Source organism: Elephas maximus, chromosome 13 (assembly GCF_024166365.1).
Source record: "Elephas maximus indicus isolate mEleMax1 chromosome 13, mEleMax1 primary haplotype, whole genome shotgun sequence".
Classification (NCBI taxonomy): domain Eukaryota; kingdom Metazoa; phylum Chordata; class Mammalia; order Proboscidea; family Elephantidae; genus Elephas; species Elephas maximus.
Genome location: NC_064831.1, coordinates 30859180 through 30877154, shown reverse-complemented (window position 1 = coordinate 30877154; position 17975 = coordinate 30859180). Strand labels below are relative to the sequence as shown.

Below are 17975 nucleotides of genomic sequence, written 5' to 3'. Positions count from 1 at the left end.
AGCACCATAATGCCTGCAACTTATTTTCAGATGGCTCGGAAATAGGTAGGTAGGTAGTAGATATGCAGATAGGTAGGTAGGTAGGTGAGTAGGTAGGTAGGCAGATAGATATGTAGATAGGTAGGTGAGTAGGTACGTAGGCAGATAGATATGTAGATAGGTAGCTAGGTAGGTAGATAAACAAATGTGAAAATTTGTTAAATAATTGGTGACTCTGGATGAAGGATATTGTATGATCATTGTACTATTCTTAAATGTTTTTTCCTGAACGTTTGAGATTTTTCAAAATGAAAAGTTGAGGAAAAAGATTAATATGAAAAGTTTATAGGCGAAAACCTTTAAAATGAGAAAATTCTATCCATTAATTTTATCTTTCCTGAAAATCAGGAAAGCACCACCTTTGTTCATTTTTAACTGTGGGATCCCTTGCTGGAAGAAGCATAATTTTTGAGGACCACAAAATGACAACAAATACAATGAGAAAGTTAGAAATCAAGTGTGTAAAATCCCAAAGGAGTTTAGGGTCCTGGACTCAGCACGTAGACTCCCTCTCCCCCACGGTCCCTGGCAGTGTGAACAGGTTGACCTACATAAATACTTTGTAAATTGGGGCCACCCATTTATGAAAATGTCAGTATGAAAAACAGACAAATTAAATTGTGATGATTTCTTTATTAGGTACATGCTTAGAATCTGAGATGGTTCCATGGTGTAATGATGAGCACTCTGGACTCTGAATCCAGTGATCTGAGTTCAAATCTCAGTGGAAACTTAGTGTTTCCTTTGGAAACCCTGGTGGAGCAGTGGTTAAGTGCTACGGCTGCTAACCAAAGGGTTGGCAGTTTGAATTCGCCAAGCTCTCCTTGGAAACTCTGTGGGGCAGTTCTACTCTGTACTATAGGGTTGCTATGAGTTGGAATCGACTTGATGGCACTGGGTTTTTTGGGTTAGAATCTGAGTCTTAAACTCTGTGACACAGAAAATCCTCTAAAACATCTCTGACAATGGCCATCCAACTGTTTGAATACTTAAGGTAAAGTGATTTACTTTGAAAGTAAATTCCTCTTGTTTGTTTAAAATGCTTACATAATTGTATTTATGAAAAATTACAACTTCTCAGACATGTCGTTTAAGTCATTACACGAACACTTGCTGAGCACTGACTGAGTGCTAGGCACTGTTTTAGCTGCTTGGGAGACAGCAGTAAACAAAACAGATGTACTTCCTGCCCATCATGGAACTTATATTTTTGTTAAATAAATAATTGAATTAAAGTAAATAATATAGCATGTGAGAAGGTGGTAAGTGCTATAGAGAGAAATAATGCAAGTTAGGAGGTGAGGGGTTGCAATTCTAAATAGAGTAGTCAAGGAAGACCTCTCAAAGAAAGTGATATTTGAGCAAAGACTTGGAGGGGGTCTTGGAAGACTTGTAGGGGAAGAGCGTTCCTGACAGAGGGAAGCTCAGGAGGAAATCCTCCAGGCAGGAGTATGTCCACTGTGCCCTAGGAACAGCAAGGCAGCCAGCGTGGCAGACCTTAAATCTAAATTTTGGGTTCCAAAACTGGACAGGTGTCCCTAACAGATTGAATTTTATTCCATTGTAACATTTATCACCATATGAACTTATCGTGTAATTTGTTTGATTTTTTGTTTATTAGAACCTGTGATGGTTAAGATTGTGTGTCTCCCTGGCTGGGCCGTGAGTCTCAGTGGTTTGGCAGTCATGATGTAGTTTGGCAGTTGTATGATGATGTGATCCACGATGAGATTTGATATAATGTGACCGCCTCCATGATGGGAACTGCTGTGAGTAGCCAGTCAGTTGAAAGGGAATTTCCTTGGGTGTGTGGCCTATAGTCCATATAAGTGGATTTTCTGGCAAGGCTCAAGGGCTTTTGCTCACTCTGGATCCTGCAGCGGCTCCTGTTTGTCTGACCTCCTGTTCTTGGGACTTGAGCTAGCAGCTTACCTGCAGTCTTGCCTACCGATCTGGGGATTCATAGATCTTCAAAGCCTGTGAGCAAGAGCCGTGCTCTCTGACCTGCTGATCTTGGGTTCCCCAGCCCCTGTGGCCATGTGAATCAGGAGAAGGCTCCAGCCTGATCCATGGACTTGGAACGTTTCAGCCTCTACAACCACGTAAGCCATTTCCTTGATATAAATCTCTCTATATATTTATATGCTTTACTGGTTTTGCTCCTCTAAAGAACCCAGCCTAAGACAAAACCTACTTTCCATTAGAGAAAGAACCCCGTTTTTCTTTTCACCTCTCTACCGCTGTATCCCAGGCTCCCAGAACAGTGCTACAGTAGTAGGTGCTCAACAAATACTTGTTGGCTTACTAACTGACTGACAAGGTATGCATAAATGGGCAAAATGGTCATATAAATCAAGACTGTCTCCAGAACTTCTTATAGTTGTTCTACCACATCCTGCTGGCCTGAGGGGATTTCAAAAAGGCATCAATAATGCCAATCACATTGATGTCCAGAGGCAGTTTCCCAGGAGTATGGGGCATTTCAGAGAAAGCAAGGGGAGAGGATGGTGCTACAAGCAGAACTGCAAACATCTGTGGAAGAGACAACTGGGGTGGGCAGAAGAGGACAAAAGAGGGGAACTTTCCTGCGGAAGGTGGGGTAGTTGCTGCTGGGTATTATTTCATCTTTGGTCAGCAGCCCTCTGTTATCAGAAACAGAAATTCAGAGGTCTACGGGTTAAAATACCACTAAGACCCTTCACCAGTCTCCCCAGCGGGCTTCCCAGCCTGTTGGAATTAATCTCCTAATGGTTAGGCATCACCTGCCTACTAATTTTATTATTATTTTTTTTCAGTCAGGAAATACACAGTAGCAGGACTGATTTAAAGGGAGATTTACATTGACCTGCTTAGAATGTTGATGACCTGGCAGAACACAATGGAATCCGGGACCATAATTTTTCATCATTTATAGCAGACAGGCCTATTCTGGTGCCAAGAAAAAAAAAAAAAAATGAAGACAAGTGGGTGGAAGTTAAATAAAAGGATAATTCCAGACCAAAAGAATCAGAGTGGGATCTACGCCACAGGGCTTAGCACTCCTGTCTAACATGTTTCAGGAACAGCAGTTCCTTAAGCACACCACCACATGCGGTGTTGGCAAACCTGCGAGGTTGCCTCCTGGCCTTGTGAAAATGTGTGCCTTTAATTCCACTTAAAACACCTTGAGACTATCACACGTTAAAAAGTAAAAATATGAGCAACTGCATCATATAAATAGGATTTATGACCCAAGTATGACTTCTTTGCCAGAGAGCAAAAACACTGGAAGCATCAAAGGAGCTGGAAGCTTGGAAATCTAAAGAGGTTTTTATATGATTCCCCAAAGCCAAGAAAACAAAATAAAAATGATGCCAAATTATTCCAAAGCTTCTCTTTGCCAGTGAGTTTAAAATCTTTCTAGGGAAAAGCTCAACAATTTAGACAAAAGTACATCAGTCCGTTGGCCTTGACACAGGTAAAACTTCTTAAAAGATTTGGTTCTTTGCCTCACATAAAAGCTAGACATGCCAAGTCCACAGATATATCAAAAGTGGAGGTGCTTCCCTTCCAGCAACAAATATTAGTCTAGGCATTTGGCAAATGAATAGGTAGGCGTCCTGTTGGCAGGCAGATAAAAATGGAAGCAAACAGACAGCTTGAACATCTCTGTAGCTTCCCTCACAATCAAAGAAACAGAAAGTTGGTCATACCAGCCAGCTTAATTTGGACTAGAAAAACTAGCATCAAATATGATAGCTTGTATCCTATAAATTGGAGAAAAAATTCAAGTTGTCAATAATTTCATTCTACTTGGATCAATAATCAATGTCCATGGAAGCAGCAGTCAAGAAATCAAACGACGCATTCCATTGGCAAAATCTGCTGCAAAAGACCTCTATAAAGTTCTAAAAAGCAAACATGTCACTTTGATGACTAAGGCGAGCCTGACCCAAGCCATGGTATTTTCAATCAGCCTTAGAACAAATACAACCAGAATGTTCCTTAGAAGTGAGGATGGCAAGACTAACTTGCTTACTTTGCACATGTCATCAGGAAAGACCAATGGCTAGAAAAGGGCATTAGCTTTGGAAAAGTATAGGGTCAGTGAAAGGGAAGGAAAACCTCGATGAGATAGATTGACACAATAGCCACAACAATGAACTGAAACATACCAAAAATCGTGAAGATGGCCCAGCACCAGGCAACGTTTTGTTCTGTTACAAGTAAAGTCACCGTGAGTTGGAACCAGCTTGACCACAACTAACAACATCATACAAATGACCAAACAATAAATACACACCCACTTTAGAAGAACGGTCACAGAGCAAACTTAAAGCTATTAGCAAGGTAAATCAAATAATTTGAGGTGGTAAACAAGTGTCTAAAGACGACCTTAGGAAATACAGATGTAAGAAAAGGCTGAGTTCATTTTCGTTTTTCTTTAGGTCTTTACATTTGTTTCTTTTGTTTCCAGACTGGGGCAAGTCCCTTCTAAATGACACCCAATTAACGTGTTAGAAACTAAGCAACAGGTAAGAACAGATACAAGGACATATACAAAAAGTTCAGATGTCGTCCAAAATATATGAGTTAAATAAAAGCATTTCTTAAAAATAGTTGGAAATCTGAAACTATTTTCTGAGACACAGGCCTAAACATGACTGTCAGACAACTTTTTAAAAGACCAGAATTTCATGCATTCACTTGAGAGATGTTTGAGACACATGTATGTTGGAATCAAGACATCTTTAATTTTTAATCTTCTTTATTCATACAAACTGAAAAGTAAATTCCGTTTTATTGTTCGTGCTGGAGAGAAAAAAATGCCCCCACACTAAAATTCTCAGCAGAGAGGTCAGGATCCACAGCCCCCAAGGTGTTCAGTGACAACATTTGGGGTCCATGAACTTGAATGGGGAAAAAACTACATTTTATCTCTACTAATCTCTAACTGGAGCTCTTGTGGTTCAGTGGTTAAGAGCTCAGCTGCTAACCAAAATGTTTGCAATTCGAATCTACCATCGACTCCTTGGAAACCCTATGGGGCAGTTCTACTCTGTCCTAGTGGGTCGCTATTAGTTGGAATCGACTCAATGGCAACAGGTTTGGGTTTTTTGTTTTTTTAATCTCTAACTTAAAACCAGCATTTCTTTTAACTGTGAACCTAGGTAACAAACCACAGTAGTGTTAGTAATGTGTTTGTTACCTGTGATTTGTCACAAATAGAAATCACAGGTATCTTCATGTTATATGACAATTGTTGAGGATATCTCAAAATATCATTTAGGCTCATCTCTACTTTGAAATTATGGTAGTTATTAGACCTGCCACTAGAGTTATTAATGTGTTAATAAAAAGCATATTATTACTATGTTAATATTTTATTTTTTAATATATTGATAATTGTATTGCGATATGATTTTGTTTGTAATCTTATGCATTCTATTTTATACATTTAAAAATATTGTGCGGAAAAGGGGTCTGTAGGCTTAGGAAACTGCCAAAGGGATTCATGACACCAAGAGATTAAAAACCACTTAAAAACCTCAAAGATGTTTTTCAGTTTTGAAATTCTATACTTCTCTGAAATGCAAAAGGAAGCAAGAGAAAAATAGATGTTTTATAAAATGGATAATACAGTAGGGATATTCAAGCCTTCAATTATATATTCACATTTTTTTCTAATAAAAAATTTTAACTGGTTTCGGAAATACTAAAAATGTTCTCTAAAGCCCAAGGAAGAACCACAGTATTATAAGCTCTTTGCTGCCCTTGCCTTCAAATGGTCACCTTGGCAGTCTGGCCAGGTGCCCTAAGAATGGTCTTAATTGTTGTTTATAGTTAATCAAACCAGATTTTTTTTCCCCCAACATTTATCAAGATACCATAGCAGACTAAGAACAAGGACTTGTATTGGATATCATTTCCATGTAGGAAGAAAGTGGAAAAGACCGTCCATCACTGTTTTGATATCTTGGCTTAAATTCAAATGGGAAGAAGAAAACAGCTCAAGTTAAGGCTGTTTATCTGTTCCAGCACTACAGGACGGAAACTGGAATACCAGCTTGACCCAGCCTTCTGGTGAGGTTTGGAAATTGTCCATTGCCTGCCCCAGCTGGTCCTGACACAGGAGACATGGGGAAGTTTTAGCAAAAAGCCAAAAGGGATTTTGCAGTGCAATGGATGGCTTTTGTATGGCCTTTCATGCCAAGTGATTGGGTGGGACTATGCAAATAAGGTCATTGTGGTCCACCAAGGGGATTGGTCAATTTTGCCATCCGCTAGGCTTAAAAGAGAGCCAGTTCCAGAGCAGAGGGAGGACCCACCACCACCAAGGAAGAAGGGCCAAGAGCAGAGCGTGTCCTTTGAACCTGGTATCTCTGAGCTGAGAAGCTCCTGGAACAAGGAGACTGAGAGAGAGAGCTGTAACACTGAAGACAGCAAGAAGCAATAGCAGAGACCTGGCAGCAGAGACCCAGCAGCAGGAGACGGCGTGGTGGGTTTCCCAGGCCAAGGAGCAAGAAAGCTGAGTGGTCTCGGGCAGGACGTTTGTGGGAGAAGTAGGGTGCCTCTGGGCACTTGGTGGAGCTAGGTTTGCTGACCCACTGAGCTAGAGCTGAGCGACTTTGGGCCGAGGCTTACTGGCAGAGCGGGGTGTCTCTGCATACTTATCAGCGGAGCTAAAAGAGTTTTGTAACACTTGCCCGAGCAGGGCAGAGGCTAAGGGCCAGGGAGAGGCGTGTCTGTGAGCACAGCTGGGAAAAGGCTGTCCTGATGGAAGAACTGTATCCTGAGTGTTCCTCAACCTGAATTGTAACCTGTTACTTCCCTAATAAACACCATAATCATCAGTATTGTCTGAGTTCTGTGTGGCCGTTGCAATGAATTATCGAACCCAGCAGAGAAGTAGAGAGCGCCATGGAAGGGAAGGTTGGTGTCGGAATTGGTAAAAGCAGCAGAGAGAACAGCCATGTCTGACCTGTGCCTCATAGCAATCAGCCTTAGGCTGTTGATTTTGATTCTCCTTCCGCCTTGAGAAGTTAGAGGAGGCCAGACATCGCTGTCACCACACCATTTTTAAAAAATTTCCTTCAGGAAAGACCTCTTTATCAATTCTGCTTCCCCTACCTGATCCCTAAAAAAACACACACAAAACCAGTTGCTGTCAATGCTGACTCATGGTGACCCTGTGTATCAGAGTAGAATTGTGCTCTGTAGGATTTCCAACAGCTGATTTTTTGGAAGTAGACCGCCAGGCCTTTCTTCCAAGGTATCTCTGGGTGGACTTGAACTTTCAACATTTCTGTTAGCAGCCAAGCACGTTAACTATTTATACTACCTTAAGGTTTTCTCTAACTATGTAAGCGATAAACACATCACTTTTAGTTCTAAAGGGTTTTTATATAAACTGCTAAATAATATTTCATTTGCGTGAGCTTTGTGTTCTACAGAATGCTTTTATATCCCTTATCTTAGTGGTTCTCACCCAGGAGAGATTTTGCCTCCCAGGGAGCATTTGGCAATGTATGGAGACATTTCGGGTTGTCATGACTGAGGAGAGGTAGGTAGAGGCCAGGGACACTGCTAAACATCCTACAATGCACAGGACAGCCTCCACAACAAAGAATTATCCAGTACAAAATGTCAATAGTGCCAAGATTGAGATTGAGACGTCTCTTAAGAGTCGTCCTGGGTGAGGGAAGGTGGACCAGGGAGAAAATATAATCATATTGGGCACTTTAGGCTTTGCTTGTGAATGCCTTTAGTGCTCACCACAACCATGTGTTTTATTTTACTTGTTTGTAAATGAGAACACAGGCGCCATGAACTTACGTCATTGTCTGGTTGTAAAGTAACGTCTACAATGAGCCTGGGTCAGTGTGGCACAAAAGCCTATGCACTGTCTATCACTTGTGCTGTAAATACTGAGAATTCAGGTAGGCTATTATAGAATGAAAGAACCTCAGAAGCAGTAGCCCATAATCTTTATTGAACCCTACCATGCCCTGGAGGGAGTCCCTGGGTGGTGCAAGCGCTTGACTACTAACCAAATGGTTGGTCGTTCAAACCCACTCAAAGGCACCTTGGAAGAAGGGCCTGGTGATCTGCTCCCAAAACATTACAGCCTTGAAAGCTCTATAGAGCACAGCTCTACTCCGACATGTGGTTGTCATGAGTTAAAGTCACCTTGACAACCACTGGTGTTTTTTTTTACCATGCCATGGACAGAAATCTAAGATTTTACATAACGTTCAGTCTAGCCTAACCCTTTGTTGCCAAGGTTATATATAAAAGAAATATGAGACTGTTTTAAAGTAGAAGTGAACTGAGAAGCAAAATGAATCTGTTATTAGCTGCTGTCAACAGAACGAAATGCTGACCACTGCCTGGTCCTGAATCATCCCTGTGATCAATTGTGCATCAAACAATCATGATCTGTAGGGTTTTCATTGGCTGACTTTTGGAAGTAGATTGCCAGGCCTTTCTTCCTAGTCTGTCTTGGTCTGGAAGCACCGCTGAAACCTGCTTAGCATCATAGCAACATGCAACATAGCAACATGCAGTCACCACCTGATAGACCATGCAGCCACCACCTGACAGACAGGTGGTGGCTGCACATGAGGTACACTGAGGAAGAATCAAACCTAGGTCTCTCACATGGAAGGCGAGAATTCTACCACTGAACCACCATTGTCTCCATGAAATTATTAAACAACAACACAAGACCGTATATTGGTAACTGTTGAATTACCTGGCATTGATAGTAAGTGCTCTAGGAGTTGAGAAGACCATTCAGGGTGCACTGGAATAGACAGGAGGGCTTCATGGAGAAAGTGAGACTTGGGCTTTAAGAGAGCCCTGGAGGGGTGGGGCCAAGATGGCAGAATGATTTGTGTCATCCCTCTTACAACAAAGACCCCAAAAAACAAGTGAACTGGATATATACGACAAGCTAGGAAACCTATGGACTAGAGGCAGAGCTAAAGAGTTGGTCTGAGCAACAGTTAGAAGGAAAGATAGTTCAAACACAGCAGAAATGGGGAATTATGGCTCACCGGTTTGCTGGCATCCTGCTAGCTAAACCTGTACAGCGCAGACATATTGAGGCAAACAACAGCATTCCAAGCCAAAACCCACTGTATCTGGTGAAGCTAAGCAGCACCAACTCTGAACTCACCTCCAGAACCAAACAGGAGTGACACCAGTGCTGCAAAAGCTAAGTGCAAGCTCCAAACTCACCATGCACCATACCCCTGACCCCACCAGAGCTCCACAGCCAAGAAGTATTCTCTCCTTCTTATCCATCCCCCTACCCACTCTGACACCAGTCCAGCATCATTCAACACTGCCACACTCCATAAGCCAGGAACTCACAGCCTGGTCAGGGGGTGCCTGCCCCTTCATCTAGCCACAGGCATGGGGGTCCATGGACTTGCAGAGCCCTTCACCCCTGTCAATCACTCATACCAGTACTTTGCTGACAGACCCACCATGGCATGCTCTCATTAGGACAAAGCGGGCAGGGCTTCCAGATGAAGCCCATTTTCACCTGCAGCAGCCAAGTGGGAGTTGCAGGTTTGTGGCATTCAACACTGCCCTAAGAAGGGGCCTGACCCACCCACACTGGAGGACTGAGTATCAGCAGTTTCACCCACTCCATCTAGCCACCCACGACAGGGGCCTGAGAACCAGTGGAGCTCCCTAGTCCCTCCAGCCAATGGCACCAGATGCCCAAGGACTGGCTGCACTACCCTCCCTCTATGCGCCCTAACAGACAGGGGCACACCCTCCATCCAGGGATCTGGGGGCAGCCAACAAACCCCTGCCTTGCCCTCACATCACCCCCTACTGAAACCAGAGAACTGTGCCTTCTCCAAACACCCCCATGCAGCACTGCCTGCCCAGGACTATAGGTAAGAGTCTCTACACCAAACACTCAGTGACTAATGATCCAGGCACCTGCACCCTGACCAACTGGTATGCAGCAGAGTGCACATACAACACCCAGACCAACAACCAAGGAGATCACCCCCTGTACCCATGGCCAGGTGACCAGCAGGACAGATTCATCACTTCACCAAAAATGCCACCTACATCTTCAGCAGCCCCACAGAACAGGCTCACACACCTAGTAGCTGCTCCAACCACCAGGAGACAGGAGGTGAGAGTTTCAACAAGGCCAGATTAATGACCAGAGCAGCACACACACCCAGCCTACTTGGATATATATAAACAAAACAAAACTTCAGGATGCAGTAAACAAAAATAAAGTAAATAAATGTAATAGCTTATTGATGCTTCAGTGACAATAGTCAATGTCAATATCAAATCACATAAGGAAATAGGACAAGATGGCTCCAGCAAGCAACCAAAATAAAGAACCAGAAAACCTTCCAGAGGCAGATAAGGCAATGAGACTACCTGATAAAGAATTCAAAAGACTAATATATAGAGCTGTCCAAGAGATCGAGGAGATCAGGCAAAACACAAACAACACCAAGGAACACACACAAAAGCAATAGAAGAATTCAGGAAAACAAAATGACAGAATAAACAGGCTGTTGGGAACCATACGAAAACAGCAAGTAGAAATCCAAAAGATTAACAATAAAATTTTAGAATTAAAAACTCAATAGAAGGACATAGGAGCAGAATTGAGACAATGGAAGTCAGAATTGGTGAGATTGAAGATAAATCCCTTGACACCAATTTGTTTGAGGAAAAATCAGAAAAAGAATGAAGAAAAGTGAAGAAAGTCTAAGAATTATGTGGGATACTATCAAAAAGAAAAACCTATAAGTGATTAGAGTACAAGAACAGGGAGGGATAATGGAAAACACAGAGAGAACTGTCAAAGATTTCCTGGCAGAAAACTTCCCTAATATCACGAAAGACAAGAAGATATCTATCCAAGAAGCTTAACGAACCCCATATAGGACAGACCCCAAAAGATAGTCACAAGACATATCATAATCAAACTTGCCAAAACCAAAGAATCCTGAGAGAAGCTAGGGATAAATAAAAAAGTCACCTCAAAGGAGAACCAATAAGACTAAGCTCTGATTACTCAGCAGAAACCATGCAGTCAAGAAGGCAATGGGAAGACATACATAAAGCCTTAAAGGAAAAAAATTGCCAGCCAAGAATTATATATCCAGCAAAATTGTCTCTCAAATACAAAGGCTAAATTAGGTTATTTCCAGATAACAGAAATTAAGGAAATAGGCAAAAAACAGACCAAATTACAAGAAATATTAAATGGAGTCCTTCAGTTAGAGAACCGACAACATCAACAACCACAACAAGACTAGGACACAGGACAGATCAACGAGATACCAGCCCATAGAGGGAATTCACAAAAACAAAACAAAGCTAAAAGACTGAAAATAGAGAACCAGAGACGTCAATATGTAAACAATGACAACATCAAAACAAAAAACAGGGGCTAAGCGGTATAGTCATAAAACTTCCATATGGAGAAAAAGTCAAGGCAAGATCAAGAAATAAAAGACTGGTGTAAACTTAGAAAAATAAAGGTAAATTTCAAGGTAACCACAAAGAAAGCTAACAAACCTACCCAACAAAAGAAAAAAAAAAAAAAATCTCAGCAAGCACAAAATCAACAGTAATGAAAGAGATGAAAAGAAAATCCATAAACAAAAAGGACTCAGCACAGAAAATTACGTAGGACAAAGAAACGGTAAACACCACAAAAAAAAAGCAAAAAAAAAAAAAAAGTCAGCAATAAACTCATACCCATCAATAACTACAATGAATGTAAGTGGCCTAAATGCACCAGTAAAGAGACAGAGTGGCAGAATAAATTGAAAACACACAATCCATCTATATGCTGTCTACAAGAAACACACCTTAGACACAAAAGCATAAACAAACTAAAACTCAAAGGTTGGAAAAAAATATATCGACCAAACAATAACCAAAAAACAGCAGGAGTGGCAATATTAATTTCTGATAAAATAGACTTTAAAGCAAAATCCACCAAAAAGGGTAAGGAAGGACAGTACACAATGATTAAAAAGTCAATACGCCAGGAAGACATAACCATAATAAATACATATGCACCCAAAGACAGGGCTCCAAAATACATAAAACAAATTCTAACAGCCTTAAAAAGAGAAATAGCAGTTCCACAATAATAGCAGGAGACTTCAACACACCACTTTTGGTGAAGGACAGAACATCCAGAAAGAAACTCATTAAAGATACAGAAGAGCTAACTGCCACAATCAACCAAGTCAACCTCATAGATATATAAAGAACACTCCACCCAACAGCAGCAAAGTATACATTCTTTTCCAGTGCACATGGAATATTCTCCAAAATAGACCATATTTTAGGCCACAAAGCAAGCCTTAACAAAATCCAAAATATCAAAATAATACAAAGCATTTTCTCTGATCATAATGCCGTAAGAGTAGAAATCAATAATAGAAACAGGAAGAAAAAAAAATACATGGAAACTAAACAATACCTTGTTTAAACTATTGGGTAATAGAAGAAATCAATGAAGGAATAAAAAAAATTCACAGACTCAAATGAGAATGAAATCACATCTTACCAAAACCTTTGGGACACAGCAAAAGCAGTGCTAAGAGGTCAATTTATAGCAATGAACACACATATCAAAAAAGAAGAAAAGGCCAAAATCAAAACATTAATCCTACAACTGGAACAAATAGAAAGAGAGCAGCAAAAGGAGCCCTCAGGCACCAGAAGAAAGGGAATAATAAAGATCAGAGCAGAAATAAATAAAATAGAGAACAGAAAAACAACAGAAAGAATCAATAAGACGAAAAGTTGGTTCTTTGAAAAGATCAAAAAAATGACAAACCACTGGCCAAACTGACAAAAGAAAAACAAGAGTGGAAACAAATAACCTGAATAAGAAATGAGACAGGTGAAATCACAACAGACCCAAATGAAATAAAAAGGATCATAACAGAATATTATGAAAAATTCTACTCCAACAAATTTGAGAATCTAGAGAAAATGGACAAATTTCTAGAAATTCACTACCTACCTAAACGAACACAAACTGAGGTGGAAAAATGAAACAGATCTATAACAAAAGAAGAGATTAAAGAGGTAATTAAAAAAAACTTGCAACAAAAAAACCCAGGCCCGGACAGCATCTAGAAAATTCTATTAAACTTTCAGAGAAGACTCACATCAATACTACTCAAACTATTTCAGAGCATAGAAAAACAAGGGACAATCCCAAATTCATTCTATGAAGCCAGCATAACCCTGATACTAAAGCCAATCAAAGATACCACAAAAAAAGAAAGCTACCGACCAAAATCCCTCATGACCATAGATGCAAAAATCCTCAACAACATTCTAGCCAATAGAAATCAACAATATACCAGGTATGCAGGGATGGTTCAACATTAGAAAATCAATCAATGTAATTCACCACACAAATAAAACACAAGAAAGAATCCCATGACCCTATCAATCGATGCAGAAAAAGCATTTGACAAAGTCTGACACCCATTCCTGATTAAAAAAAAAAAAAAAACTCTCAGCAAAACAGGAATAGAAGGGAAATTCCTACACATAATAAAAGGAATTTATACAAAACCAACAGCCAACATCATTCTAAACAGAGGAAGACTGAAACCATTCCTCTTCAGAATGGGAATGAGACAAGGATGCCCTGTACCACCACTCTTATTCAACATCATGCTGGAAATTCTACCTAGAGCAATAAGGTAAGAAGAATAAATAAAAGACATCCAAATTGGTAAGGAAAAAGTAAAACTATTCTTATTCGAAGATCAGATGATCTTATACAGAGAAAATCCCAGAGAATCCACAAGAATGCTACTGGAACTAATAGAAGATTTCAGCAGAATAGCAGGATACAAGATTAACACGCAAAAATCAGTTAGATTCCTCTACACCAACAAAGAGAACATCGAAAAGGAAATCACCAAATCAATACCGTTTACAATAGCTCCCAAGAAGGTAAAGTACTTACGAATAAATCTAACTAGGGATGTAGGAGACCTATACCAATAAAACTACAAAACACTACTGCAAGAAACCAAAAGAGACCTCTCTAAGTGGAAAAACATACCATACTCATGGATAGGAAGACTCAACATTGTGAAAACATCTATTCTACTCAAAGCAATCTACAAATACGGTGCAATCCCGATCCAACCTTCAATGGCCTGAGGGCTTCATAGGGAAAGGAAAGAGACCCTGGATAAGTAAAAATTACTGAAGAAGAACAAAGTCGGAGCCCTCACACTCCCTGATTTTAGAACCTATTATATAGCCACTGTATTTTACTAGTCAAAACAGACTGGTACTAGTACAACAAGAGACATGTAGACCAACAGAACAGAATTGAGAACCCTGACGTAAATCCGTCCATCTATGAGCAGTTGATATTTCACAAAGAGCCGAAATCTGTTAAATAGGGAAAATACAGTCACTTTACCAAATGGTGCTGGCATAACTGGATGTCCATCTGTAAAAAAATGAAAAGAGATCCATACCCTCACCATACACAAAAACTAACTCAAAATGAATCAAAGACCTAAAAATAAAATCTAAGACAATAAAGATCATGGAAGAAAAAAAGAGGGACAATGCTAGGCACCTAAATACATGGCAAAAATAGAATATAAACCATAACTAACAATGCGCAAACACCAGAAGAGAAACTAGATAACTGGATGCTCCTAAAATTAAAAACTTATGCTCATCAAAAGACTTCACCAAAAGAGTAAAAAGAGAACCTGCAGACTGGGAAAATATTTGGCTATGACATATCCTACAAGGATCTAATCTCTAAAATCTACAAATTACTTCAACACTGCAATAACAAAAAGACAAATAATCCAATTAAAAAATGAGCAAAGGATATGACAGACATTTCACCAAAGAAGGCATTCAAGTGGCTAACAGACACATGCTCACTATCATTAGCCATTAGAGATATCAAACCTACAATGAGAGTCCATCTTGTGACCGATGATATGGCAGTAATTTAAAAAAACAGAAAATAACAAATGTTGGAGAGGCTGTGGGGAGATTGGAACTCTTATGCATTGCTGGTGGGAATGTATAATGGTACAACCACTTTGAAAAATGATACAGTGCTTACCTACAAAGCTAGAAATAGAAGTACCATACCATCCAGCAATCTTGCTCCGAGGAATGTATCTTAGAGAAATAAGAGCCCTCACATAAATAGACATATGCACACCCATGTTCATTGCAGCACTATTCACAATAGCAAAAAGATGGAAACAACCTAAATGCACATGAGCAGATGAATGGATAAACAAATTATGGTACGTACACACGATGGAATACTACGAAACATTAAAGAACGATGATGAATCCGTGAGACATTTCAAAACATGGATGAATCTGGAGGGCATAATGCCAAGTTAAATAAGTCAGTCGCAAAAGGACAAATATTGTATGAGACCACTATTATAAGAACTCAGTTAAAGGTTTACACACAGAAACAAAAAACATTCTTTGATGGTCATGTGGGTGGGGAGGGAGGGACAGGGGAAACGACTAACTAGATAATAGACAAGTCTCAACTTTGGTGTAGGGAAAGACAATACATGATATAGGGGAAGTCAGTACAACTTGACCAAAGCAAAGGCATAGTAGTTTCCTAGATACATCCAAACACTTTGAGGGACCAAGCTGATGGGTCTGGGAGCTGGGGACCATAGTCTCAGGGGACATGTAGGTCAACTGGCATAACATAGGTCATAAAGAAAATGTTCTACATCCCACTTTGGTGAGTAGCATCTGGGGTCTTAAAAGCTTTCAAGTAGCTAAGATATATCTATTGGTCCCATCTTGTCCAGAGCAAAGGAGAATGAAGAAAACCAAAGACATAAGGAAAATAGCCCAAAGGACTAAAGGACCACATGAACCAGAACCTCTACCAGCCTAAGCCCAGAAGAACTAGATGGTGCTACTACTAACGATCACTCTGTTGGGGGTCACAACAGAAAGTCCCAGACAGAATGGGAGAAAAATGTAGAACAGAATTCAAATTCATGAAAAAAGACCAGACTTACTGGTCTGACAGAGACTGGAGGAACCCCCGAGATTGTGGCCCCCATTCACCCTGCTAACTCAGAACTGAAGCCACTCCTGAAGCCCCCTTTTCAGACAAAGGCTAGGCAGGCCTTAGAAGCAAGGTTGGTGAGACTACCTCTCATATACTTTGAATATGTTATCAGGAAGGACCAGTGCCTGGAGAAGGATACCATGCTTGATAAAGTCAAGGGCCAGTGAAAAAGGGGAGGATCCTCAACAAGATGGATTGACTCAGTGGCTGCAACAATGGGCTCAAGCATAACAACAATTGTGAGGATGGTGCAGGACTGGGCAGTGTTTCGTCCTGTAGTACGTGTGGATGCTTTGATTCAGAGCCGACTTAACGGTACTTAACAACAACATAAAACAACCACTAACACACATAAAGAACGTTCTTCTTAGTTCAATCAAATATATGAAATCAAATGGGCAACTCCTCCCCGAAAGCAAGACAAGAAGGCAGGAAGGAACAGGAACTGGACAAATGGACATGGGGAACCCCGGATAGAAAGGGGGAGCATGCTGTCACATTGTGGGGATTGCAACCAATGTCACAAAACAATATATGCAGAAATTTTTGAATAAGAAATTAACTTGAGCTGTAAACTTACACCTAAAGCACAATTAAACAACAACAACAACAACACGACAGAGAGCATAGGATTTGAAGGGGCAGAGTTCAATTCAGGAAAACAAGGCTACATATTGCCATGGGAAGGGTGTGCTCTGGAGTCAGATTCCCCAGGGTTTAAACACTGTCCCTAGCACCTCGCAAGCTGTGTGACCTTGGCAAAGCATATAACCGCTTTGTGTTTGTTTCTTCACCTGTAGAATGAAAATAGTACATTTTTCCTTGGTTGATTCCAGAAGTAATAAAATGCACATGAAATCTTAGCATAGTGCTTAAAAAAAAAAAAATTTTTTTTTTTTTTAGCCCATAGTAAATGTTCATTAAATGTTAAATTAAAAAAAAGAAGGCGGGTGTGCGTGTGTATGTGTGTGTATTTTATGTCAGTCAAAGTTTTTGTTTGAAAGCAATAGAAGTCTAGTTAACTTAAGCAGAAAACATTTTCTTGGAAGGCTACAGCCCAGGTAGCTCACAGAATTGACAGCAGGGAGGAAAGCCAGGAAGAAGAAATCAAGCATGAGCTAAGGGCAAGTGGGTAGCAGGAACTACAGCCACAGTCACATGGTGGCAGGTCAGTCCTGTCTTCCACCAAGACTCACACGATGGTGAAGTCTCCCAAGAAGGAAGGAGATTAAGATACTGGTAGCTCCTAGATTAGCAATTGTCTACTAAAGTGTATGTTACGTTACGGGGGAGTAACAATAGATTCTAGAGGTCTGAGTTCGATGGTGAGTACCACTGTTATTCCAATTTTACAAAAGAAAAAAATACTCAAAAAGAAAAGTAAATAAAATCAACAGGACTTGATGAATGAATGTTGCAGGGCAAGGCTTCCCAGCTCGGGACTAAACCCTGCCTGGTTTCTTACCTTCTTCTGACCAAGAATGACCAGGAGAGGCTCAGAGGTTCCACATGAACAAAGGTTTACTAGAGGCAGAAAGAAAGTGAAAGCCTCGCTAGGGAGAGAGGGAGAGGGGTTTCCACCTACACTAGCCTCCAGTCTCTCACTGAACAAAGGATTCCCTAGGGCTTAGAAAAGTTTTTTTTTGGGGGGGGGGGGAGGCATTATCTTTATTCATTAGATGGGTGGAGATTTCCAGGAGAAGGGGAGGGATTATGAAAATAAAATGCGCGTGCAGTTAGAATTCAAGATGGATTTCCTTCCAGAGGTTGCTGGAACTAAGATGGAGTCTGTCACAAAAGCTGCCAGGTCGTCGAA

General features: G+C 40.6%; 1 non-coding gene across 1 annotated transcript; it reads left to right on the top strand.

Annotated features, from left to right (window-relative positions):
- The first annotated feature begins 700 nt into the window (after window positions 1–700).
- On the top strand, window positions 701–772 carry TRNAQ-CUG (transfer RNA glutamine (anticodon CUG)). The gene has a single exon. It is a non-coding gene; the product is annotated as a tRNA-Gln (tRNA).
- The last annotated feature ends 17203 nt before the right edge of the window (window positions 773–17975 follow it).